This window comes from Cheilinus undulatus, linkage group 8, assembly GCF_018320785.1.
Source record: "Cheilinus undulatus linkage group 8, ASM1832078v1, whole genome shotgun sequence".
NCBI classification, from domain to species: domain Eukaryota; kingdom Metazoa; phylum Chordata; class Actinopteri; order Labriformes; family Labridae; genus Cheilinus; species Cheilinus undulatus.
The window spans coordinates 42,619,530-42,646,379 of NC_054872.1; the positions used below are offsets into that span (position 1 = coordinate 42,619,530).

Sequence of the window (26,850 nt, forward strand, 5' to 3'; positions counted from 1 at the left end):
CAAAACTTCAAGAACCCCTGCTCTACACTGTACACTGTTCAACAGGTGAGACACAGCATTAAAGTGGCCTGAAGAGTAAAAATGAAGATGAAGCATAGAGAACCATTACTGTGGAAAGGAGGCTCAAGCTGCTTTTCCAATACAGTTTTTCACAAAATAAAAGCAATATTTCTAAGTACAATTGTGCTTTGAGTGTGTTTCCATTGAAGGGAGTTTTGGGCATGAGCCTCGCAATTCTTGTAAAATCTCATCTCAGACTCTGCTGCAAGGAAGCTGGATGTTCAAAAAATGTTGCGTGTTGGTACGGTTATGATTACATCCACAGCGGTTGCTTTGATAATTTTGACCAAAAAACAAAGTCAGTGGATGATAGTTTAGAGGCAAAATCCGTATGTACGGCAAAAGCCTTATAAGGGTATAAGTACGATATTAAGCAAAGTCTTGGTCTCCATTTTTGTCCACACGTACTGTGCCATGTTGTCTTAGTGAACAGGCGACACCGTACGTTACGTCCTGTGAAGTGTAAATGCAGAAAGTGTTTCTGCTGCACTTTTGCAATATACTTCTATATAGAAACTTCTATATAGATTTTGTGCCTTTCTAAGGGTAATGGAAATGCAGCTATTGTCCCTTACTTTTGCAGTGGTGCGAACTGACAGGCTTTCAGAACATTAACTTATCTCATATGAATCTTTGGTCTGATCTGGGCTTTATGATAACATCCCAACATTATGATTCATTAATCGTTTTTTAACAGCATTGATTTAGGATCTTTACTTCATGTTCTTTGCATTTATTAGTCTATAAAATGCAGTTTTTTTGTTTTTATGTACAAGATGCTTTAAATAAATGATCCTGAAAAGAGTTGTTAAATTAATTAGCAATCATATGGTGCTGCATATGTCAGCTATGATGCAAGAAATTAATCAGAAGAGTGAGCAAGGGAGGGGATTTGTGCAAAGTTTAATCATAATGACATTCTCCTTGTTCATACACATTTGGTACTGTTGTTCGTTTTTGTCATCTTTATGATTCAAGAGATCCTATTAACAAATGACGAAGTTAAAGAGAGTTTGATTAGACTGACATTGCACAAGTGCAAGGCCAAGATATGGACTAGCATCAAACCTAAAGTGTTCAGAAGCTCGAAAGGGCTGTGTGAAGAGCAAGCAAATATGAGGAGAAATATACAGTATAAGTAGTTACATAAAATACGAGCAATCGCAGCTGCAAATATTGGAAAAGAATAAGAGTCATTATGTACAGACGGAGGAAAAATATGCTCTAAAACATGCTTCATCCAGGGGCTAAATGGGAGATATTCTGAGGCACAGTAAACTTGACCCATTTGAGATGACAGAAAAAGATCCAAGCAGGTGACCTTTCAAATTGTTGAGTGTTTTTTTTTTGCATTGATGGCTAACTAAGCAACCAAAAAGATCTTGTTTTTGTTGATCTCCAGAAGTTTTCCATTCTATCTTGAAAGGTGGAGTCTGCAATAAGCATACATTTCATCATGAACAGCAACACAGTCTAGGTCAGGTCAAACTTCTCAATGATAGAAGACAGAAAAGTTCTGCTTTTCAGCCTTCTTACTTTTCTATTTCAATATCAATATAGATGCATTTTAGGCCTTTACTCAGCTAAGGACAGGCAGAAGAGTACAACATTAGGGAGACATGAGGGAAAGGAGCCACAGGTCAGAACTGAACCGCCTGAACAACAGCCTCTGTCCATGGGACACACTGGTATAACCATAATGCTTATTCCAGTCCTTCAACTTGCATTAAGGTATAATTTGATTTAAATCCAATACATTTTTAACAGATATGTCCAAACAATCTACTAACTTTGCATATTCTGTGTTCCCATTAAGCCAATTAGCAGCCAAAAGCGTTCAAGCACTGCCCTCTGACCTCTGCCGACTTCACTCCCTCCTCCACTTCCTCACTTGTGGAGAAGGAGCTTCAACATGATAGCACTGTAAATTACTCCTCATTATACAAGCAATCCTTCTCTCAAGCAGCAGATGCACTGAATTCTAGCTATGGATTTTATTTGTTGGTGTCATTTTTTTGGTAGTAAGTACATTTTAAGGCATCTGAAAACCCCAAAATCTTACAGAGGAGCACTGAAGTGATGGCTCAGTCTGATTTGATGCAGATCAAAACTGAAGTCTAAAAATGTGTTTGAATCATACAGACCTGGTTGAGATCCCTCGGCTGCACCAACTATGCAATAGCTATTTATTTAATATTTATATTTATATATAATATTTAAATGCAGCCTAAATTAAACATATTTTTTAATTTAGGACAATATTGATGCACTACTAACATTTAAGGCACTGAAAGTTTCAGCTTCTGTCTTTTGTCTAGCTTCCGTTTGGTATAAAGTCTTCTGTAAGAATACAGTAGTCATGGTGTATCATTTTGAAAAGTAGAACAACTAGGAGGATGAGGAGGAGCAGAGGGTTTTACCATCTGTTTGGTGTCAGTGGTGCATTTTCCATGATAGATTACATCCCTCAGAAGGGTGTGATGATTGGGTACTTTTTGGTCCTGCTTTCATTTTCCTAAATTGAGATAATTTTCATCCATGCAAGTTTGAGGCATTTTCACATTAGGTGGGATTGTTTCCTACCAGCATGACTGCCCCCCACCGTCCCCTCTCCCATGCTGGTCTGCTTTCATGTTTGTACCATTGTTCTGTCCTCAAGCATACTTTCTGATTCCATAGGTTTGCAAAATCCACAAAGAAGACAAAGAGATAACCAAGACAATCACTGGCTCATTTGAAATCAGAATTTAGCTATTTAGCAGGCTAACCACACACATCCCTAATAATAATAACATAATAATGTTTTGCAACTGATACAGCAGCCTTCAAATTAAATCAAACACTGCTACTAATCAAAATACACATCTCATATCGGAGAAACACTTTGACATTAAGCTTTCTTGATGAAAATTGCAAGACAAGACCCAAAGTATTCCTGGCACTGGCTTCATATTTAGCTTGCCAATAATTCTTGGATTTATACTACTGTCATGTTGAGCATGAGGAAGTTAGTAGCTTAGCATTAGGGACGGATATGAGTCCTCAATGCAGGCTGTCATTATTTGAATCATGTTTCATCACTCAGGTACCGCATATACGCTGTTTTAAGCTGTGATATTTCGACGGACAAAGTGTTACAATAACCTGACATACCAGTTGGATTTGTTTCGCACATTCATCTGGTAAACCTTTAATACTAAGCATTTGAGAAAGGGCAGAGGATTTGAAAAATACTCGGAGTGTGACTGGATGAACGTTCTGTCTGTCACATCTTTACGGTCCAATCAGAGTAACAAAACACGTGACTTAGCCACTATCGAGCCGCGCATGAGCAGCTACCGAGGAATAACACGAACCATGGCGACTAGAGACATGCCAGTACACGACTTTTGTCGTTTTTGAAAAGAAAACAACTCAACACTGTTCTTTGTTCTTCTTTTAACAAAGAAATATCGTCAAGTTCTGATAAAACTGGTGCTTTAGCAACATCCACGCTGAGCTCTTCCGCCATAATTGAACCGGCCTGTTGTTGCTGCTTGCATATGTCAAGACTCCACCGTGCCTGAGAGTACTGCCCCTCGTTGCTGATTGGTCCTGTCACTTTCTAACCGGGCTTTGCAAGATGGATTCGCCAGTGAAAAATAAGGATCCATCTGCTTTGCAAGGTTAGTGTTATGATGCGTACCTGAACTTTCTGGATTCCTCTGACTGAAAAAGCTTGAATAGGAGTATTAAGACATAAGAAAATACACAGAGGTATGACTTCTCCAGCCATGGCTCTGGCTTTGAGCCAGATTACTGGAACAACAACTACTTATCGAAAGCTTCTAAAACTCTCAAGGGTCATACAACTCAAAAAAGACCTGTAAGCATCGGCTGGCACGTCATTTGTGATGTGAGATGTGAGAGTGGACAAGATTAGCCTGATAATAATGAAATGGATGACTGTAAATGTGCTAACATTTAGCTTTGTGGAAGGAGAAGGTTCCAGCAAGCCAATAGGAGCAACCTTCACTGCTAAAAACAGCTATGACAGTTGAGCATATGTATCAGGAAAGGGCAGCAACTCAATAAAGTGACTTTTACTTTGACCAGATTTTTCATGAAGTCATATGTTACAGTTAGCGATTTTGTCTAGCATGGCCTGGTTTTTTGTTGAGCTGATGACATTGGCTAAATAAAACTTAGATGGTCTTGTTAATACTAAAGAGATCTGTGCTAGTGTTTTCTTCATATTTACAAGGATAACAACCCTCAGTTACATTATTATGTTGTTATTTTATTCAGAACTGGGATTTGAAGTACTGATGAGCAGCACACCATGAGCAATTATAATTCACAAGTAGCCTACTCAATACTCGAGTTCTTCAAGTAACTTAGAATCCCATATCTTCTTAGCATAAAGCCTAACAGTAGGGGGAAACACCAATATTAAGTCTAAAAATCTATATATATCAGCATCTCTCAATATTCACAGAAGAGAAGCTGTGTCTCGAAGAGAAGCCGTTGCACAAAGCTGACTCTAAAACCACAAATAGCCATGTTATGTTGGTGTTTCAAAGGTTAGAAAACTTGTTAATTAGTAAGCTTACTAAGCTCTTGTTTTTTTATTTTTTTTGAACTTGAAATTTCTTATCTACTCCCTCTCTTACTTGTGCCAGGAAATCTTGTAAACACTGAAAAAAAAATGTGCAACTTTCCCTTGAAAACTATTTACAACAAAAGCTTTTGTTTTGCTATGAAACACAAAGGTTAAGTGTTCATAAAAGATGTATTCATCATTTAATCTCAAAACATCTTCTCTGATTCACTTTGTTTTCAGTAATCACATTAAGTCAATGTGGCATCCTTGAATTGCTTATTCTGTTCAAACAGCAGCATAAAACACCAAAAACATGGAATTTACTGACCAACAAATAGAGAGCAGACAGAAGTCCTAGAAGTTGGGATGCTGGAAGCTAAATATGTTTTTGAGTTTGATCTTGAAATTATTACTTAGTGGTTAAAAGTGGTGTCAGAAGCTTTCTAACAGTTTTAATTACAAATTCTTGGGCGTTAGATCAACATGTGGACTTTAATAATGAAAAACTTGTATGTAAGATGCTGATGGGCTTGCAGTTGGGTCATGCACAATGCATGGAGGACGCAGTGCTTTAAGGCGTTCTCTGTCCAAAGTGTTTTACTCTATCTGCCGTCCTATCAAAATAAGAAACAGTAGCCCCAGCATAAACGCTACATGGAAAAAGTATTTGGGCACCTGGACATTACTGGGACTCCTCTTGGATGGCTTTCCACAAAATTTTTGAGTGTCTCTGTGGGAATGTGTGCCCATTTATTCTGTAGAGCATTTATGAGGTCAGGCACTGATGTTAGACGAGAAGGCCTGGCTCACAATCTCCCATTCCAGTTCATCCCAAAGGTGCTCAATGGAGTTGAGGTCAACATTCTCTGCAGGCCAGTCAAGCTCTTCCAAACCAAACTCATCAAACCATGTCTTTATAGTCCTTGCTTTGCGCACTGATGCACAGTCATGTTGGAATAGAAACGGGTCTTCCCTAAACTGTTGCCACACAGTTGGAAGCATACCATTGTCCAAAATGTATTGGTATGCTGAAAACATTAAGATTGGTCTTCACAGGAGATAAGTGGCCTAGCCAGAACCCTGAAAACCAGCCCCATACCATTATCCTTCCTCCACCAAACTTCACAGTTAGCACAATGCAGTCTGGCAGATAATGTTCTCCCAGCATGGCCAGACTCGCCAAACAGAGAAGCGAGATGTGCCACTTTACAGAACACATTTCCACTGCTCCACAGTCCAGTGTCAGTGTGCTTTACACCACTCCATCCAACTCCTGACATTGAACTTAGTTATGTGAAGCTTGCATTCAGCTGCTCGGCCATGGAAACCTCTTCCATGGAGCTCCTGTCATACAGTGTTTGTGCTTACAATAATGCTGATGGGAGTCTAGAACTCTTCAGCTATTAGCAACTTTTATGCACCATGAGCCTCAGCAGTTATTGAGCCTGCTCTGTGACTTTATATGGTATTCCGCTTCGTGGCTGTTGCTCCTAAACACTTCCACTTTCTAATAATACCACTTACAGTTGACTGCAGAATTTCCAGCAGGGATAAAATTACACAAACTGTCCTATTGCAAAGGTGGCATCCTATCAGAGCACCTTGCTTGAAGTCACTGAACTATTTGCAGATGTTTAGAAATGGAATATTCATGGCAAGGTGGGGCCAAATAATATTGTCCATGTTGTGTATTTACAGCCATTGTACTGGCTGTACATACCGGCAGTATATATCATATATCTACCTTAAATATTAATAAAATATACAAGTCCTAATGAGGCAGAAAACATATAACCAGACTGTCCTCTCTCAGCTCTGCTTGACTCAGCCCCTCTTTGCTCTGAAGACCCTTGGTTTTTATAACAATAAAAAAGGTGTGTATATATAACGGTATCAGTATAGGCATCTGCTGAAATGCGCTGGGAAATATTGGCATTCTAGATACTGGCAAAAATCCAAAATCCTGCATCCAAACCCAAAATGAATCAGTAAAAATGTAGCATGCAGGCACATGTGCGCAAACAACCAGTTCACATGTCGGTGTGCGTAGCCATGTGCTAGGCAACATGTGAAATGCTGCGCTCGCTCATTCTGAATGTAAATCTGATGTCAAGCTGAGAGCTGAAGAGGGAATGTGTGGGTGGCAATCGCTTCCAGCTTAGACCCTGTGAGAGAACCGAGAGAGAGACAGAGTTAAAAGAGTGGGAGGGAGGGATGTAGACACACATGAGTAAGAGAGGTTGGTTAAAAAAAAAAAAAAATAACGAAAAGGAACAGAGAGTGTATGTGGGGAGGTGGGTAAGTGTTCATGTAGGTGTAGGAGGGACGGTGCAGGAGTGAGGCTGTATGGAGAGAAGACAGAACAGCAGAAAGAGCGAGCTGTAGCCAGAGAAACAAAAAAAAAAGGAAGAGAGTGAAATGGAGGAAATGCATTTGGGTACCAAGAGGGAGGGAGAGGCAGAGGGGGGAGTTGTGTTGAGGGTGAGGGATGGAGAGATGGTGAGAAGGAGGGCGCTCTAGAGCCAGAGATGGAGGCTGGAGAGGGAGTGGGTGTCTTAATAGCGCTGAAACGCTCAGGGCTTTTTGTATGTTTGCCTTTGTTATGATAGAGCTGGTCGGCTCCCTGTTTGCTTTTGATCCATGAACTGTGACTACAAATGCAAGGCAGTCTCTCCTGTGTTTAAAGCACAATGCAGCTGCTGTGTCCAAGACCCCTCATTACATAATCTTATGTATGAACGAGCCCAGCAGGTAAAGAGAGGCACTGACTCTGCAAGAGGTCTGAGGTTTCACTCCATCCCGTATACCTATAGGGCTGGGCGACATGGACCAAAAGTCACATCTCCATATCTTTGAGCTGATGGCGACACATGATTTATATCTCTGTATTTGCTTTTCAAATAAATAACAAAAGGTTGTCACAACACCAAGATTATAAACTTTATGTTTCTAGTAAATTCAAATAATATTAAAACCTCTCCGATACCACAGCAACTGGATAGATGTCTAACCCCAAATTTCCATTTACAGTGTGCGCGCTGCCGGTTTGCTCTGACCGAAAGGCAAGCGACCTCGCCCACTGGAAACGAGTCTAGAGCCCTGATCATCAGGAAGAGATCACGGGAGAACTGCGAGTTCACGTAGCAATAACATGTCAACAGCAGACTATTTTACCTTTTGTGGTTAATTTATCATCCTTTCCATTACAAGTCCATGATATTATAGCTTCCTCCATTGAGTGAGTACATTAGGAAGTTAAAAGGTTAACGCTTGCTTAAAGGATCTGTGGTTTAATGCAATATTCTTTGGCTAAATATCCCCAAAACTTAACTTGTCCTCGTCAATGGTGCCATTGTAGCTCTGTGACCCACTGACCCCTCGGTGACCCTTTGCTCTCGCTGCAGGATGAGACGTAATGTTGACAAAGTGATGATTTACGATCGGGAGTCCGTGCATTGTGTTTTATTTTGAAAGGACTGGATGTTCTACCCCTGTGACTTCCATGGTTGGTGCTTTCTGAACAACAGTGAATTTATGAGGTTTGGCAGCAGCTGGTGCTGAAATAGACCTGCAGTGTATCTGAAAGGAAGTGGAGCGGAGTGCCACTCCAGGCACATGCTGCTGTTGGTCTAGAGCGCCGGCTATGGAAATGCTCTGATAGACTCGAGAGGGAGCGAAGTGCTCCGCAGTTCGATTCGCCGGCACTCCGCAGCGTGCACGCTGTATATGGAAATTCAGGGTAAGACACCTAATTTTGTGTAATTTTTCATTTTAAATAAGAAAAAAATGAAAACAAATTCCTCCAGGTAGTCTAAATTTTACAAAACTATTGGTAACATTTCTGCACACTGACACGTTCCTCTTAAATTCCATGTGTTTCAACATCAAATGGCCTCCATGATTTCAAGGATAGGTAGGATCAAAACGAGCACAGACTTCATGATCTTTTGTAGGGATGCTTAAAATTATTGGCCTGATATCAGTATCAACAGATATCAAATTACAGTTAGAGTTATTATCAGATGGTAGCTGGTTTAGCTCAGTGAGAACAGGCGCTTACAAACATAGACCCTGGACGATCTGGTGTTGGCATCGATTCCTGGTCTCTGTGCTCTTTGGTGCATGTCTTTCCCAAATCTCTCTCTCTATATTTCTCTTCAGCTGTCCCATAAGAATAAAGACAAAAAGACCCACAATTTACAGAAAAAAAGGTAATCAGCAGATATGAATATTTCTGCAGATATTTTAATACTATTTTTCATTACTTCTTGTTGTGTAAAACTCTAACAATGCCATCATTTTATTTTGTGTTTGACTGTAGGAACAGGCCAGAGTTTGTCCAATAGGTCTTCTGCCCAATCTTTAAATCAGCTGTCATGTTTGCTAAATGCAAGCATTACATTTATATGACACGACAGATGAACATTTGCTACATGACGCCCATTTATAGGCACATTATTTGCCAGTAGCAAATATTTGTCAAAAGGGCCAATGATGGCTGATACTGGTGTTGATGCATCACTGCATCTCAATACAGCTGACATATGAACTGTAAATATCAACCATATTAGTAGTTTAGTGTTAGGCATTTCATGGAGTTACCAATTCAATCGTGATTTTGTCTTCCCACAAAAAAGTAATCACGGTTTGAATCTGCTGCATGCAGTGTTATACTTACTTGTCCACATCTTTTGTCATGTGGTTAATTCTTTAGTGTTTGTTCTTAGATTTTTTTAAATAGCATTATTTTCATATATTAATGTTTTTCTTAATCATTTGTTTTCCTTTATTTCTTCTTTTTCAAAGTGTTAAATGTGCACAGATTGGAAAAACACATAAGCAGATGTAAAATCAACAAGTAATTGTGTTTCATAATGGTGATCTCAAGACCAATCAAAATAATCATGATTATGATTTTTGCTGGGTGTTGACCAGTATTGGGTTTTCAGAGCTGATACCAATACGCAATTATCATGATGTGCAAAATGTACTTAATGTGGCAAAAGTAAAACTGCATGATCAAAAAGATGAATAAAAATAAACAATTTAGCCCTTGCTTTTAATTAACTAGCTTAATTGATTATCGCTAAAATAATATGCTGATAACAATAATCAGCCAAATGCCAAATTTCTGCCTAGGTAATCAGTCTAAATGATAATCAGTCAACCCCTAATGTTCGCTATAATCGAGCAGTCGAGGAGCTTTATGTGGGACCAATGGACCAATGTCAGCTAAAGTTTTTTCTTAGCATGTCCCAATATCTTAAAATATCAAGTGTGTTATGAAAACTGAAGTTTAAGGTCTGAACTACATTTAAATATCACTATTGGTATTGGCTAAAATGAATGTGTAAATATTGGCATATTGGTATGAAATCCCAGTACTTCAGTCATATTTTCTCTAAAGAGAGAGGACTGTCTAAATTGCACAAATACTGTGACAACATTTAGAGAGAAACCTTACTCAACACCAGCTCCACCCACTTTTCCATAACTTGCCAACCTATCTGTGCAATTTAGATAGTTTGGAGGAAGTAACATGCAGTTTTTGACAATAAAAACAATAAATGTCACTCTATTGGACTGTCTATGATTTCTGTATTTGTTGCAGTCAAAAGAGATACCAATTGGTCTTTTTCTAACAATATAAATGCCTCGTAATTATATAAATGAAATACATGATAATTATTGATCTAATTTTAATATTTCATACTGATTTGAAGGTCAATAAGCCCATTACTGCTGCCTTCAACCCCCACAAAGTCCTTCTGCACAGTGTTACGGCTTTGCCACAGTGGCACATGCCCTTGCCCACTGTGTCCGTTTTTGTTGCAAATGCAGCGCAGCTCTGCTCAGAGATCATGAGTTTTTGCAGGAATAGAGAGAAAAGATATAAACAACACGTTACTTTGCCCTTCTGAGGTTGATCTGATGTGCACTTTATTCCTGTTTTATTGTAAAGTTGATTTATTGATGAGTAAAACAATGAGCAGCCTGCTTTATTTTGAAAATCTCTCTGTATGTTCTTCTTGTTTGGGTCTATTACAGCACATGCTGTATAAACCAATGCATTGATTATAATAACAAAAATGCTCTTGAGTGCGCAGTGCACATGAACAGTGCACGGCAGGACAATGTGGAAATCTGCATTTAGGGGTTCTTATTGTAAACAGTCTTTTTCCTGAGCTTTATGTCAGGGTTTCATTTAAAAATCAACAAATAGCTTATTGATATAAACAATATTGCCTTACCCTGTATCACATTTAAAAATATACTAAAGTATCTACAATCTCAACACACTGTGTTGAGAGCCCTTGTGTTTAAAAAGTTAAGGTAACACTTTCTAGAAGCATCTATCTGGACACTGTCTGAGCTGTAATAATCTGCAGAGCACTTTCAAACTGATGTGAAAGAGCTGTGTGGATGTTAAACGCTGGCACTGAGCTGATTTTAAAGATACCGTTGCAAGCTTTGAATCCTTCATACAGCAGCAGAGCAGTGTTTCTGCAAACCATGACCTCTCTGTCAACATCTATTCTGCCTTCTGAACACATTTCTGAAATGGACTGTGTGCAAGCAGCAGCAGTATGTTTCCATGAATGATGCATGTGATCTTTAGAGGCTACAAGATGGCCATGTCAGGATGCATTTGCTGAAGGGCCGGATTACTAAATGTGCAAGGCTTTTGATGGTGATGCATACAAATAAGCTGCATCAGTTTTCATAACTGATTTATAATGCATTTGTTTTACAATTCACTTAGTCATCATTTTGAGTGGTTATTTTGTTTGACCAGCACGCCAAACTCAAAAGACACTCAACTCAGGGCTTATGAAACAGAAAATACTTTTAGGGAAGTTGTTGACAGTAATGTCAAAATTAAGACAAATACAGAGATACCTTCCTTGATGTGAGCTTTAAAATAATCTTAAATAATCTTAGAATCTTCATACAATTTAAGACATAATCTCAGTTTTAGCTTGAAACTGCTCAGTTTGAAAGAGAGAGAGAGAGAGAGAGTTTGAGTGCTTATCAGGCCGGTAAAAGTCAAGTGAAAAACTCTGTCAGGTTGCATTATGGGAAACGTAGGATCCAGGATTTCTGAGGATCATAATCAGATTTTGTTGCAGTAATAAGAAAGCCCACTGTAATCCACTTCAGATAACTAAAGATCCATTCTCATCCTTTCCTATATATTTTGTTACCCAAACGTCTGCTTAAGGACTACCCCTTAAAAAAAGCCCTGTTTCTATTCTTAGCAGCCTTTAACAAGCATCATTTACCATAAGCCCCGGGCAAACGCAGGATAAACGTCAGGGCCTGACAGAGAAAGACCAAGTTTAGGGGACTTGGTTATTCAGACATGTCTGTAACGACAGCAGCACAGAAAGGGCTGAAGGTTTTACAGCTGGTTACAGGACAAGTTTAGTCTGTGCTGCTGAGCTCAGAGGTGGTTTTTACCATTAGGAAAAGACAGGCATTTGCCTGGAGCCTCAAGATATAGTTATCATAGGTGTGCATCAAACAATGACATGGTTCTATGACTCAAATTACTAACAAGAGGCTAAGGGTGAATATAATAGAAAATCTTGATATCCAAAAAGTCCTTGAAGAGGGGTCCTGGCCCTCAAAAGACACAAAATGTCATATCAAGAAAACTATACTTGGGCAGACACCAAGGCCAATGAAATAATAAATAAGGTGAATTTCTTTGTGGTAAAATCCCTTCAAAAAATGGAAGAAGAGCAGAGACTTACAACTGAGCACATCCATCCTTCCATCCATTTTCTATACCGGGGGGGGCATATGTCTTTATTTTCATAAGCCACACCTGGCCTAAAGACATGTTATAATATTACTTTGGTGAGTCTGAGTCATGATGCTCTGCTAAGAGCTGATGAAATTCTGTTGTGTAGTTGCATATTTGTATTTCAGATCTGAGTATGTCCTGTAGCTCTTTGGCTTTGTTACCTGAAAAAAAAAAAAGATGCTTCAAAATATTTGTTCACTTGCTGTGAATGCTTTAAGCTAAATGGGGAAGGGCCTCATGTCGGTCCAAATCACTGCAGGTTTCACAGAGCAGTAGTTTTAACTTTAACTTTCACAAAATAATCATCAAATGTCTGAGACTGAATTAGGTCTCCCCTAAAGCAATGGCTCCTGTGTTTTGTAAGCAAGTAAAATAAGAAAGACATATAAGCGATGTTTTCGTCAGAAACTGACCCAGTATGAATTCTTTAAGAGCATGCTAACTCATCTTTATGTAAGATGTTGAGCTCAGTGCACCATGTGGTTGTGATTTGTCTCCTAATTGGGTTTTTGCACATGTGTCATGATACCAGAATTTTAAAATTTAATAAAATTCTTTTTAAAATTAAACAATATCAACTTCTACTTCAAATGACACCAAAACTAGTTAATTCAATTAGTTTTGATTTTTGACCTTCACTTTAGAACATACAGGCATACTGTAAGACACACTGCTGATAAAGGCAAAATCAACAAGATTTGACTAAAAAATAATGTTTATTACTATTTGTTTAACCTTATGTAACCATGTTGGTCCCACTGAGATCAGAGATTTTTTTTAAGGGAGGCCTGGCCAAGAATGGCAGCAACACATTTTCAAGGACTGGATCAAGAGTTTTCACTAGGATTTAAAAAATCTTTAAATCAGGAGGTTTTGCAGTTTAAATTCAGTCTACAGATTGTTCCAAAAGGTTCAGAAAACCTAAAAGTCTTTTCCTGCTCCGTTTGGACTTTTGGAACAAAGGCAAATGAGCGCCGGCTGTGCAATCCATCCTTCAAGCTTAAGAGAGAAGAAACGTAGTCTGGAAATTTTCCCAGAATGGCAATTTAAATGAGGATGTGATGACGTGAACCTAGAGCAGTCCAGCTGACTTTACATGTAGTAACTAACCGAATGTCACCCAGTTGTGCCGTTGCACTTATTATGCGATATTAACAGGTAAAAGCATATTAGTTTTTCTTCAACCAGATTTGATGTCTGTAAAAACTGCAATTTAGCGACTGTGTCTGTCGGTCTGTCTGGGGCTTTAAGACAAGCTGGGTTGTCTCGGTTACATTTTAGCCCAGCGCTGCGGTGATTTGGCTATAACAACTCTTTAAAGGTCTGTTTAAACCCATTACTCACTTACTGAGAAAGTCAGAGATGCTGCTGTAAACACTGCAGCCACTTATCAGTAAACAGTTTCGGCTTAAAGTCTCCGGTACCGAGTGTTGAACTAAAGTTAATTTAATGATAAGGAGGGGGTTTGTTGCATATGAATATGAATTTAAGTGTAGTATCTATTTCAATTTTGTAATACCTCGATATAATGCCGTTACTGTGAAAGGAAAGAAAAATACTGTGATATATTAAGGCGATATCCTCCAGGCCTATTTAAATGTACACCCAAAGTAAAATAATTCCTCTGACTTTGTCATTATTATCCAGAAGAAGTGTAGGTAGTGATTCTGCTATCCTTTCTTAAGTTTAGGTAAACATACGGTTGTTGTAATTTGTGCAGATGTGTAAAGCTGTCATTGGTAAACATGTCAGGATGTAAAGAAAACTCTAAAGGACCAGGAGACATCACTCTCTCTTCTGCTCTCTGTAACAGATCCTAAAACTGATGTTCGCAACCTCAAAAGACACCAAAAAAGCTAAATAAAACATACTCTCCAAACAGTAAATGAAACAGACAGCAGGGCAGAAACTGCGACACTGGCCAGAGAAGTGACCAAAAGAGGAGAAGAACAAGGACGTTTTCTGCAGTGATCAAACTAAATCCTGACTTTTCTAGAGGTGTTGGCATGTTCCTAACTTCTTCAGAGCTTAACTGCTGTAAAACAATAAAAAAATAACTACCTATTTCTCTGCATCACCGCTCTGTTTGTCTCTAGCAACACTCGCTCTCACTTGACAGATAGAGGCCACATATAAGCTTGCTTTCTCTCTCTGCTTGCAGCTGCTTCAAAAATATGACTGTATACCTGTTTTACCCCCAAACTTTGATACTTTACTCACTATAAAATTTTAAAACAATGGAGATTTTATTGTTTTAAGCAAGTGTTAACATAAAGGTGTCCAATAACCTAAAATTCTGATAACCTTAGAGGCTTGAATGACAAGGCTTTCTCTTGCGTAAGTTATTGGCTTATCTTTTTCTTAAATGTGATCTACTGGCCCCTTAAACTTCAAGCTGCAACAAATGTATAGCTAAACTATGTATGTCATTCCAAAATCACCCTATCCTCTAAGAGTGTGTTTAATATGCTTTGTTTCCTTGTGTTGTACAAAACATGGCAAGCATTACATATAGTTGTTTCTTCTTTACTGATTTAGGCCACAGTTTCCACAGTTTTTTCTCCTTTCTTTTGACAGTTTGGTTTTCAGTTTGATGCCATGATTGAAAGCTGTTGGCAAATGCAGCTCTTGTGCCACCATGTTCTTCTGATTAGCAGAGTAGAGGAGGAACAAGGAGAGAAATCCAGCACCAGCATGAGTGCCATTGAACTTTTTATAACAGTGAGTGCCTCCTCTGCTCTGCAGTGGACAGCACCGACCTGAGAGATCTTAGCTGTAACTTTCATGTGTTCTTCAGTTAGAGGAAAGGGGGCAGCGACGATACCAAGACACCAGCAGATGATCTTTTATAAGGACTCCCATTGACGTCACCCGTGTAACATGTCTGCACCCATTGATGGCGGTACTTTAGCTTAATTTTTGTACAGCGAGAGGAGGTGGAGATGAATCATCTCTCTCTGAAAACAGTTAATGGTCTTAAGTAAAGAGTCAGCTCAGATCTGAGTATTTCAATGGCATGGAAGATTCTAAAAGTAGGACTGAGCATTATTTGACCCGTGAAAGCACAAGTCTATTTTATGAAGGTGTAAAAATGTTAATGGACCTGAGTTGTATCATGCTGTTAAAACCTTCTAACTACTTACAGAGCTCTCGACACTGAAGGCGGCTGTACTCTTTCACACCAAAGTCACACACTGAATGTAGGGGAATGCTACGGCAAATGTCCATCAGTTTTATAATTCCAGTTTTTTACATCCAGGTACCACCGTGAATTTCTGCATATGTTTGCAGCTGTAAATCAGCAATATATATCAACATAATGTATGACTGAGTCTGTGCAGTTTAAAGCAGAAACATCAACTCGCCATGATATCGATATCAGTGGGTATTAGCTTAAAAAGTTAACTATCAATTTTGGCTGATATGAAAACTTGTACCAATTATTTAAAACCAATATACACTAATGGAAGTCTTAAGCATGTTTGGCTGAAGTAAAGCATGTGATGAGTAAGCCACCTAAGGGCACCATTGGGCTGGAGGGAGGATTGACACAACCACGGTTTTGCTCTGGTTGTCTTTGGATATGACCAGTGGCATGGGACAATAATCTGTTGAAAAAGTAACAATGCCCTCACATTTATGGTGGAGTAAGGGGTGGTAATGGTTAGCACGCATGGCCTAGGGTACCATCTGGGCACATAGTGGGGTTGCCATGAGCCCCATTGGAGAACCATTGGTGAGGTCCAGGCATATTACTAGGGGTGAAAAGGCCTGAGAAAAAGAGGTCCTAAGAAAAAAATAGTCCTTATTGTCTTAAATGCCGAAAACTAATGCACATGACTGTATCTACACATATTGGCCTGTACTGGCTGTAATTATCTAACGTACATGTGGATACGTTTTGTGAGTTTTAGGCAGGTTCAAAAGGAAGATTTCCTGTTAGAGGAAGAAACATGGTTAAGATTCACATTTTGGATGGATACGCCCATCTCTGTGTTTCTCACTGGTGAATCCATCTTGCAAAGCTCCAGTCTGAACCGTTTAGGCCCGGTTAGAAAGTGACAGGACCAAACAACAACAAGGGGCAGTACTTTCGGGAGCTGCGGAGTTGTGACATAAGCAAGCAGCGACAAGAGGCCGGTGCAATTATGGCTGAACACATTAGCTTGACGACATTTCTTTGTTAAAAGAAGAACAAAGAACAGCAGTGAGTTGTTTTCTTTTCAAAAACAACAAAAATTGTGTACTGGCATGTCTACAGTCGCCATGGTTCGCGTCATTCCTTGGTAGCAGCGCATGCACACCTCGGTCGTGGCTACGTCACGTGCTTTGTTGCTCTGATTGGCCCGTAAAGATGTGACAGACAGAATGTTCATCCAATCACACTCTGAGGTTTTTTTAAATCCTCTGCCCTTTCCCAAACCTTTAGTATTGAAGATTTTCCACATGGATGTGTGAAACAAATCCATCTGGTGTGTCAGGTTAGTATTTGACAGTATTCAATAAAAGTACAAAAGGTGGTGCTATTGTGGCAATTCCATAGAGCAATTTTTACAACCTATATGAACCTTGTATTTTTTCAGAATTTTAGTTATGTGACAATTTTCATGCAAATTTGTGCCTGCCTACTGCAACAAAAATGGGCAACAGTGGAAGAAAAACAATGTCTGATTACAGTAGGGCTCTTTCTTTCTTTCAGTGATCAGGCACTAGTAATGAACATACGGATCAGGATATCCAGTGGCTCACTCACATACATGGACGTTACTTGGGTTGGCCATGCAGGTGTATTTACAGCTACCCAAGTAAATATACCTTACATTTTTTTCTTTCCTTTTTTACACTTCCTTGTCAACAATAAGCCTTAAAATATGCAGCTCATAGCTCTACTCTGATTAAAGAATATCAAGGGTATCATCTCAAAAGATAAGTGCTGTTATTTGAGCACCTTTATACAAAACGCTGATGATGAATTCTGCCAAAAGAACCAAAACACCCACAAAAAGTTAAACCTCCCGACAACCCAGATACAGAGTTATTTTGTGGGAAGCTTTAATATCAGTATCAGCTAGAATAAGTTTGAAAATAATGGCAGGTCTGGATATAAGCAAAAATCAATCTTGTGCATCCCCAATTACCTTTTTCAAAAACATGCATCTGTGCATCCCTACTTTCAATCACTAATAAAGTTCTGCAGACCAGTAGCCTATGGTGGTTCAAGGAAATAGTTGCAGTATTGAATAAAAATGTAGAAAATGCAATGCAAACTGTGGATAAAAAATGTATGCCTGGTCTAAAATAGACAGAAATTCACTGTTACATAAAGAAGTCAAATGATCTCGACTGTGAACATTACACAACAGCAGAAAGTGTAAAATATACCACAATAATAGCCCAATGTGCAGTTAAATGAAGGAGCTTTGGATTAACGATTAGTGTATCTGCAGACTACAAATAATTACAAACACAGTGAGAAAGAAGCAGCAGCCAACAGTCGGATCCTGATACATTTGACTGCTGATCACAAGTTTCTCCACTCGACATGAACAGCAGAAGCCAAGTTGGACTCTTACCAGAATTCTGGACAATCCTTTGTTTTCTCAGAGATGATTTGCCCGGAAAAAAATGGATTTAATGTGAAAATCCACAAGCCACTAATGGAAAATGTTATTTTTTCTGCCTGTTCCTTTTCTTTGGAGTATTTGTACGATGCTAAACCTTTCACGGGTAGATTTTTATAGGTTGACATTTAGTTTGAAGCAGAAAAACAAAGTCTCATGCTGAGTTTAGAAAAATTAGTAAGATAATATCAGATTGTGAGTTTTATTGATAGTGCCATTTCTCTGCTATGTGCTTCCAACAATCATACTGTGTCTTAGGTGTCTGAGTTAAACTTATGAGCAGGAACATTTTACTTTAAGGTGTCAGTCAAATGCCTGCAGATTTTATTTGCTTCAGTGGGAAGTGGAGGCGGAGGCGTGTCTTTGTGCTTCTCTGCAAATATAACTGCTGCAGCTTTAATGCAAAGAAATCAGGCGTCTAAATGTGGATAGAGCTTACTTTTTATAAAGGAATATTTGATTTTTAAAGCCAAATGAGAAGAGCAGAGTCTGATCTGAATTACTTGGATAATGCCATCTTGGAACGGTACTGTACATGAAGACGAACAGCGCTGGGAGCTTTAGGAGAAAATTGCTCAGCGCTCAGAAAAATCGATCAAACTGTCCAGCATTAGAGGAGCAACACAGACAGATTCATGCAAATGAGATTTTGCTTGACTGTTACATTGCATGTGATGAAACAGCAGATGGGAGCGGTGCACTATTTGTGCTCATGAGCTTGGTGCTGAACACAGAAATAGTGATGTCATCGCACAAGAGATGGGTGCAAATGAGGTGAAGATTAGCCGAACATTTTACAGCTCTACTCAGGCTACTTTTTAAGAAGAATTTTAAAGTATTATTAAAATTTAACATTGGATACTGCTAGAATTGATATGTCCACTCATGCTGTGCTATTTCCCTCAGTTCTTGATTTAAAGTTGCACTTTTACAGGGCATAATATTTGTCTGAGTAGCAGCATCAGGTAGTATTTTTCAACAGCTTCTGCTGGCTTTGCATTGATTTGGACTCACACAAAGATGAATTTTAAGGGATAAAAATCAAAGAAGAAAGCAGATATGTCCTACCTAGATCAGGTGGGGCTTGTTGTGCTTTGTGTCCAGACTTCTAGAGACAAAGTCTCTGGGTTTGCAGTCTTTGGGACCCCCACAGTAAGCTGATTTCAGCTTAATACTGGAGATGCATTCACTGACTTCAGCAGCCTGTATTCCACTGAGTCTCTGTTTGTGAAACTGCAGCAGCTCCCGTAGTTTGTGTTACATTCCAGCAAGCATCGGCTCTTGTTCCGAATCGATACTCCAAAAGCACACAGTGATACGAACGTCTATAAATAACTGAGCGTGTTGGTGTATCTGCAAACGGCACCTGCCAACAAGTGTCATGACACACACGTGTTTGTCTGACTGTCTGACCGGCAGGTGACCGTCCTCTGGAGGGGTTTATAAGGCCGGGTTCGAGTTCCAGGGCAGAGAAGTATTGCTCAGATGGACAAATAAGCCTAAAAAAAGCAGCAATCAAGACAACTCTAAAGCAAAGCCGGGGGAATCAATTCCACAACACAAGCCAAAAACAGCACAACACTTCCTTGTGCAAATGGATGAATGATGGCCTTAAACCAATCTCTGACCTTTAAATATTTCATAGACAAATAGATATATAAATAATTGATAAATCACCAGCCTCCAATATCAAGGCACCTGGAATCAGGGCTCCTCTCAAAGTAAGCAAAGGTGTAATAAACAACAACTATAGTGATTGTAGGATGATTTAAAGTACAATTCTATAGAAATATCACAGAAAACTATAAACTATACAGCATACAGTAAAGAAATATTATAGCTTATGACATTTAAAGTACCATTCAGTGCAATATGGTGACCATTAACTCACTACTGAGCTCCACAGACACACTAGAAGTCCCAATACAAAGATTACAGGATTATTAGTAGTAGTATTATTCTCTCTGACTATTCAACTACAAGCTAGGAAGAAAAGCAACCATTAGACAAAGTTAAAAGTGGCCTTTAAGTGGGAGGATGTCCTTCCAAAGGGTACAGCTCAGGTAAATTGGCAACAGCAGGCCTTTACTTGTGCTGAATTTACCTTTCAGGTGACCCAAAAGTGCCACGTTGATAGGAGTACAGATGACAGTTATTAAGTAGGCCACTGTTCGTTATCTCGCATCTTCAGACTAATTAGAGAGAGGTAAAACGACGGGAAAACAAACACTCCCAAAGCCAGCTGAGTGTTATAATTTCACACTGAGGCACTGTTCATCCTCCCCCCTCCTCCCCCCGGCAGCAGCAGCCTGCTTCTTCAGCACCGGCAGCAGCGGCTCTTCCGCGGCGGGCAGTCCGGCTGAGAGCTCCTCCTCCCCGGCCTCTCCCTGTCCTCTCTCCCCGCTGCCCTCCGCCCCGACCCTGCACTCGCAATTCCGGTGACCGACGGAAGATCCGCTGAGGCCAATTTCTCTCATCTTTTAGATGGGAATGTTTCTGCAGTGCTTTCCTTTAGTGGGTGTCCGCCTTGTGCATGTCAGAAATGAACTTGCCAAGGATGGATGAGTGAAAGGTTGACGCGGTTCTACTTTGGACTCAGGAGGAAACCGGCGTAATCAAAAAGCTACACGCAGAGGGGGGAAAGCTGCGTGATTGGTGCATTCGTATGTGGGCACGTGCGTGAGAGCGTGCATGTCCGCGCCATGTGTGCGTGAAGGAGCGGTGCGGTGCGCGCGAGCAGGAGAAATCAAAAAGGAAGCTTTAATTTCCAATGCAGGAGGATTTGTGTGGACTAACACCAAAAACAGCAGAGCGCTGTGGGAAGAGAGAGAGAGAGAGAGAGAGAGAGAGAGAGAGAAAGGCGAAGTGGAGTGGCCAAGAAACAAGCCGCGGTGTAAAGAAGTCTAAAAACTGCAATGCCTAAAACTGAACGAGTGCCAGCAGCTGACAGGCAGCACGAGAAGAAAAAAAAAAACAGAAAAGAGGTGATGATGGCAACTTAGTCCTACGTTTCCCCCTCCTTCAAACGGCGGTTCATCTTTAAGTAATCCGCCTGGCAAGCGATGGACGGTACAGCGTCTTCTGTCTGCTGCCTGGACGCAGATAATCCTGCACAGGTGGACAGCAGTACAGTTTGGAGAGGCAGCAGCAGTGCACTGATGCCCTGCGCTTCAATCTCACTCTCTCCCTCCCTCTCGTTCTCCCTCTCTCTCTTTCCAGTGGTGTGTAAGAGAGAGAGTGGAAAAGATAGATGTTTAAAAGAGGAGGGGTTGGCTGGGTTCCCACTGGGACCTAGGGCTGGGCAATACTGTGGAGTTTTTCAGATATATCGATGTATTATATATGTAGTGTTACTTTTAGAAGGGTATTGTTATACTACAAGATTATTGCCATTGCTACATTAGATCTACACTCCACCAAAAGTAAGACAACAGCAGGTAGCCTATGTCTGTCTTTGCATGTGTCAGCTGTCATGCACTTTGCATCCTGATTTCAATCCATGATCTACAACTCTAGATCGCAGCCTAGTAACAAGAATAAATGTGATTACCTTTCATTATGCTACACTGAGCTAGGCAGAGATGTTTAAACTATCAGGGGCAGCTTTTTTTATGAAAACAATACAACATGGGTTTTTAAACTTGCGTTTCCTCTTGTACTGTACTTCTCGTTGTCAGTGAAGTCAAAATAATGGTAATATTTTCGAAAAGTAAATCTTGTCCTCTGTCGTCTTGCAAGTTTGATCAGATTGAATCTTATGTGCAGTGACTCAAATGTGTTTACCCTCTGCTGTTACTCTGTGCAGACATTCAAGAGAGAAACAGAAACTGTGCACATGCTTTTAGGTTTTTGACAAAAAGAATAGCAGAACTAAAATGTTCAGTTACTTGTTACAATGAAAAATAAATCTGAGTTCTCCAAAAGGTTACTTTGTAAACTAATCAGTAAAAAGATAGTTTACTGTAGTGATCCCCAAAGTGTGGCCCATGGCCCCTAGGGGGCGCCCAAAATGATGGCAGGGTGCATGGAAAAGCCAAATAAAAACACCATTGTCTGTTATGCATTGCTAGTGAAGCAAGGCAACCTTTGTGTGACAACTTCCAGGTCATGTCAGGCTTACAGTGAATCTATAGTAGACATCACAACGACTAAAACACAGATAAGTAGATATGACGAAGTATATTTCTCCCTTACATGTATGAAAATGGACATTGAAGAGAGAGCAGTGCTCCATCCTTTACCAAATCCTACCTATGTGAGATAGGTTATCACTGTGTATTGATGCTGATGTGTTGATGCGTATAGTGAGGAGTAGAGAGGCTTTCCTATCTGCTAAAAGAGGACGGGCAGAAAAAAGTTTGGGAGCCACTGATAGTAATATGCTTTGACTACTAGATAAGCTTTTTGAAATAATAAGTCTCAATGGGGAATTAACATTTCATTTATTCTTTTTATGTAAGAGCATTTATATTATAAATAAAATAACATGTTATTGAAACCTACTTTCCAGGGCAATATAGAATTCGCTGACATCCAGTATTGGTGGTTACTGTGTATTAATAATCAAAATTGAAGGTAAACTCCTGTACACCATCTAGACTGTACAACAACATTGGTAACATTTCTGTATATTTATAACCTTACATACCAAAAAGACTGTTTTACATATATGACACATTTCAAATCCATCTGCAACAGTCTGTTTGGAAACAGCACAATATGTGAATAAGAAATTTGAGGGTGACTGGATGAATGCACTGTCCAAAACATGCCTAAAAGTCCTGCACAGTGATGTATCTACATCCAGCTAGAAAATATCCAGATATGATTTTTTTGGACTAGATCTCCAAGTCCTACTGGGACCTGAAGTGAATTTAAGCCCTGCAGACGCCCTCATCACCTTTACTCCCTCTGCTTTCCATCCCTTTCCATTTCTCCTTCACCTCCTCCTGGCGTGCACACACAGCACAGCGTGAAGTTCAGAGCCAGGGGCAAACATGTTAGAAGCATGCAAGCATGTTATTACTCACAATGTTCGCCCACAAAGCCCGAGTCTACCACCTGCCTGTGCATACTGTTAACTTTCACGTATCGAAACCTCTCACAGATCATGACCAATCAAAATTAAAAATCAGACTGTTAATTTTGCACAAAAGCTTTGCCCGACCCCTAATAATTTCCCATGAGCTCACATGCCTCTCCACAGAATTGTATAAATATTGCTCAGAAATCCATATAATAAGCAGCCAGGCAATACATTCAATTATGCAAATCACCAAACCTTTAATCCCACACCTCACTGTCTGAGTGTATAAATCATACAAGCACTTTTAATTTCACCAGTGAGGACATGAGCATTGATTGGGCTTTTAGCTATGATAAGCAATCAGCATTTCTAGAGGGGTAAAGGGTATCTTAGATCAGTTTCCATGACGACTGTAGGTTTGAAGCAACTTTTCTAGCGTCAGTGTTTATGACACTGTACTATTGCTTTAGACACCGCACCACAGTCCCTTTATCGGTGGAGAGACGGATGAAAAATAATCACCTCCACACTTTCCTTTCATGCAAGACCACAGTGAGATATCAAAGGAACGGCTTGTTTCAGGCGAAGGATGTTTAACTCTTCTCTGCAGCTACTTTCCAGGTTTTTAAACTGTTTAATCTGGGTTAAACTTCCACCACATCCCCATGCGTGCTGCCTTCAAATAGCTCCCAATCATGCGAAGGCTGCAGAGACAGGCTTCAGGGATTCCAACAAACATTTCAGCTACTTTACCCCCCACGGTCCTCTCTCTATCTCCTCCTCCTCTGCCGTTGTCTTTCCCTCTCTCTCCCTCCTTCCTTTGCTCACACCCTCTCTCTTTCTTTCTCTCTTTGTAACACAGCCTGTCTGTCTGCTCTATAATTATTTCCATGGTTACCATTAAGGATGTGAAGCTAAGCCTGATGCTCTATGGTAGTAATCTTTTCCTCTCCTCCCTCTGTTCCCTCTGTCCTTCTACTCTCATCTGTCGCTTGTTCTTTTTCAGTGCGAGTCTCTGCAGCCTCCTCTCACATTCCTTTCTGCAGCAACACGTGCAATCTGCTTGAAACCAACATTTAATTTGGGAGCTTATACGGCTCCTGCACAGATCCATACTCATGTAATCCATATGTGGGGGAATCATGCATTCACCATGTCCCGTAAGCATTAATTTCATCATGTTGTACTTGCCACCGTACATGATAGGGTGCAGCTAGATGCTTGTAGATCAACACCTACTCTTTCTTAAGTGAGACAAAGAGGAGAAAATGAGTTATTATGGGTATCCAGGATTCTGGAAATAAAGTACCTTCATTTTTGCTTATGCACAATGAAAGTGAGTGGCAGCCGCAGCATTTCTCAGGCTTACATGGCTATGAATCATCCGAATAAATGATGAGTAACTCTGCTAAAATATCTGCTTCTTGGGTGAAAGTCAAAGACTGTATACATAAAACTTTCGGAGAATTTCACTTATTTATTTTCAAGGACTTAGAAGAGAAAACAGATGTCTGTTTGGTCCTCTTGCTTCCAACAAGCATTTTTCAGTGAAGAGTCTTGGTGTATATTTCCATGATTCTCTTTTTTTTTTAATCGACAAGCAGATTTCCTCTGTTCCTCCAGCTTCTTTCAGCTGAGGCTTACATCTGAAGTGAGTGCCTGTCTCCCTTCTAAAGATTCAGGGACACTGATACATGTATTTGTAACCTCTTAACTTGATTACTGTGATTCTTTGTATGTAGGCTTGGACTACGAGTCCATCCAACAGCTGCAGAATATGCAGAATGTGTCTGCTCGCCTCCTGACAGGAAAAAAGAGAGATTACATTACACCTGTGCCACTCTCACTCTACTGACTTGTTTGCTACAAATTTAAAATCTTATTATTAGCTTTTAAGGCATTGAAATGCCTTACTTTTTAATTGAGCCTTTTATGTCTTTATTTGAAGAGGACGACAAGGGATGGAGTCTGAAACAGTGATTAGAGAGTGGGAGAGACACATGAGGGAAAGAAGCCACGGATCAGAGTTGAACCCATGCTGCCTGTGTACAAGGAGCGCAACCTAATCACAAGGCCATTTGTACCCCTGAACCCCTGTTTCATCGCAACACTACGTCGATATTTCAGACGATTATATATTTTCATATATCACAAAATCTGCAATGATACAATTTCAATACAATTCCATATAAGAGCCTCTGACTGATATCAGATGATTTTATGCGCAGTTCCATGCACAAATGCATGTTAATTTCTGTGAAGTTCTGGAATTTCAATTTCTGAAAAGTTTCTAAAAAAATTCCAAAGAGAACAGAGTCATACATTCCAAGTGGAAACTGTTAGGGTGTTTTCACACTAGGGGCCTGGTCCCTGATCAGAGTGCACTTGAGCCCAAAGTCCGGTTCATTTTGGTAGTGTGAATGCAAACAAAAGGGCCCGGTCCCACTTGGGGAGGTGGTCTCAGGCATGATTCAAGTGGACTCTGGCTCGGTTCGGATGAGATGTGAATGCAACCGCGCCCGGATATGGGACAGATTGCCATATCAGCTTTATGACGTCATCATAAAAACTAAACTTCTTTCAACAGTGCGGCAGTTTGTTCACATTTTTCCTCTATAAAGGGCAGAAATCATCAGAATCCAGTCAATAAACAGTCTGTTGTGACTCACCTTACAGATGGTGGAGTCTGTTGGAAGTTGGAGTCAGTGAGAGGAGGTGCAAAGGCAATAAAAGTCTCTTTTCACCTCAAAAACAGCTGTATCTGCACAGCGAAAGCCCATTTAATCATCTGAGCTGCACGTAGATGTGCAGATACAAAGAGCGAAGTTGCTGGCATCTTAAAAAGTGATTTTAAATCATCGATGGCTTCAGGATGGACTTTTTGCTGGGTCAAAACAAAAACAATCTTCGCTCAGGTCACGACCCCAGTGGTTGCCATGGTAGCTTCTTCTTCTTTCTTCTCCTTTACAGGGTTGTAAACCAGCTACGTGCATACTGCCCCCTGCTGTTTCAGACCAAGTAAATACGCAAGTGGGCCTGGGCACGGTTCGATGTTGCTAGTGTGAAAGCAAGCCAGTGGGGGGAAGGGGGAGGGGGAGGAATCGCGCCGTGGGGCGGTTTGAAACAACTGGGCCTAGTGTGAAAGCGCCCTTAATCAGGCCTATTGCAGAATAAAAAGTCACGAGGACAACACCATTCTATCATCTGTCAACTGTCTGAGCTAACCTGCTAGCCCAGGATTTCTGCTAACCACTAATGTTGCTTGCCTCTCTTCTCCCTATAGTTTGTAGTTTCACATAAAAACTGAACTAAGGCTGAGCTCGCTTTAATTTCATATTTACAGCAATCATATTGTTCTACTCAATACCCAGGGAGAATTTCAGTCAGAAATTTACAAGACGTGAGCTCAAAGCATCAATGGATGCCATTGCACCCCCAATATTAATGAAAATCTGAAAGTCTGTGGAGCAATTGCTTAAGAAACTGTCAAATTCATCCCATGGTCATTGTGTCTGTGTGTACATGATGTAAGGCTGATATACTGAGTCGAGTGTGGCTAAAGTTGAGTGGTTTTAAGTGAGTAAAACCCTCAACTATCAAAATACTTCATTTCCATTTTTTAGTTGAAAATACTGCCATGCAGTGCTGTTTCTGCAAGATATCAACCTTTAGGTTTCTCATTTTTACATCTAGCTGAGAGCTGATATAAAGCTCTAACAGGAAGGCAGTGGCCACTAGTGGTAGAAGGCTT

General features: G+C 40.1%; 1 protein-coding gene across 9 annotated transcripts in view; it reads right to left on the bottom strand.

Annotated features, from left to right (window-relative positions):
• The window catches only part of syngap1b (synaptic Ras GTPase activating protein 1b), a 319,808-nt gene that overhangs the window by 110,825 nt on the left and 182,133 nt on the right, over window positions 1-26,850 (bottom strand). The window contains exon 1 of one of the 9 annotated variants that reach the window (XM_041793464.1): window positions 19,142-21,197. The exons of the other annotated variants lie outside the window; for them this stretch is intronic. The gene's annotated coding sequence lies outside the window, so the exon portion shown is untranslated. Of the gene's footprint in view, window positions 1-19,141; window positions 21,198-26,850 lie in introns of those variants that run through there. 9 annotated transcript variants of the gene reach the window in all.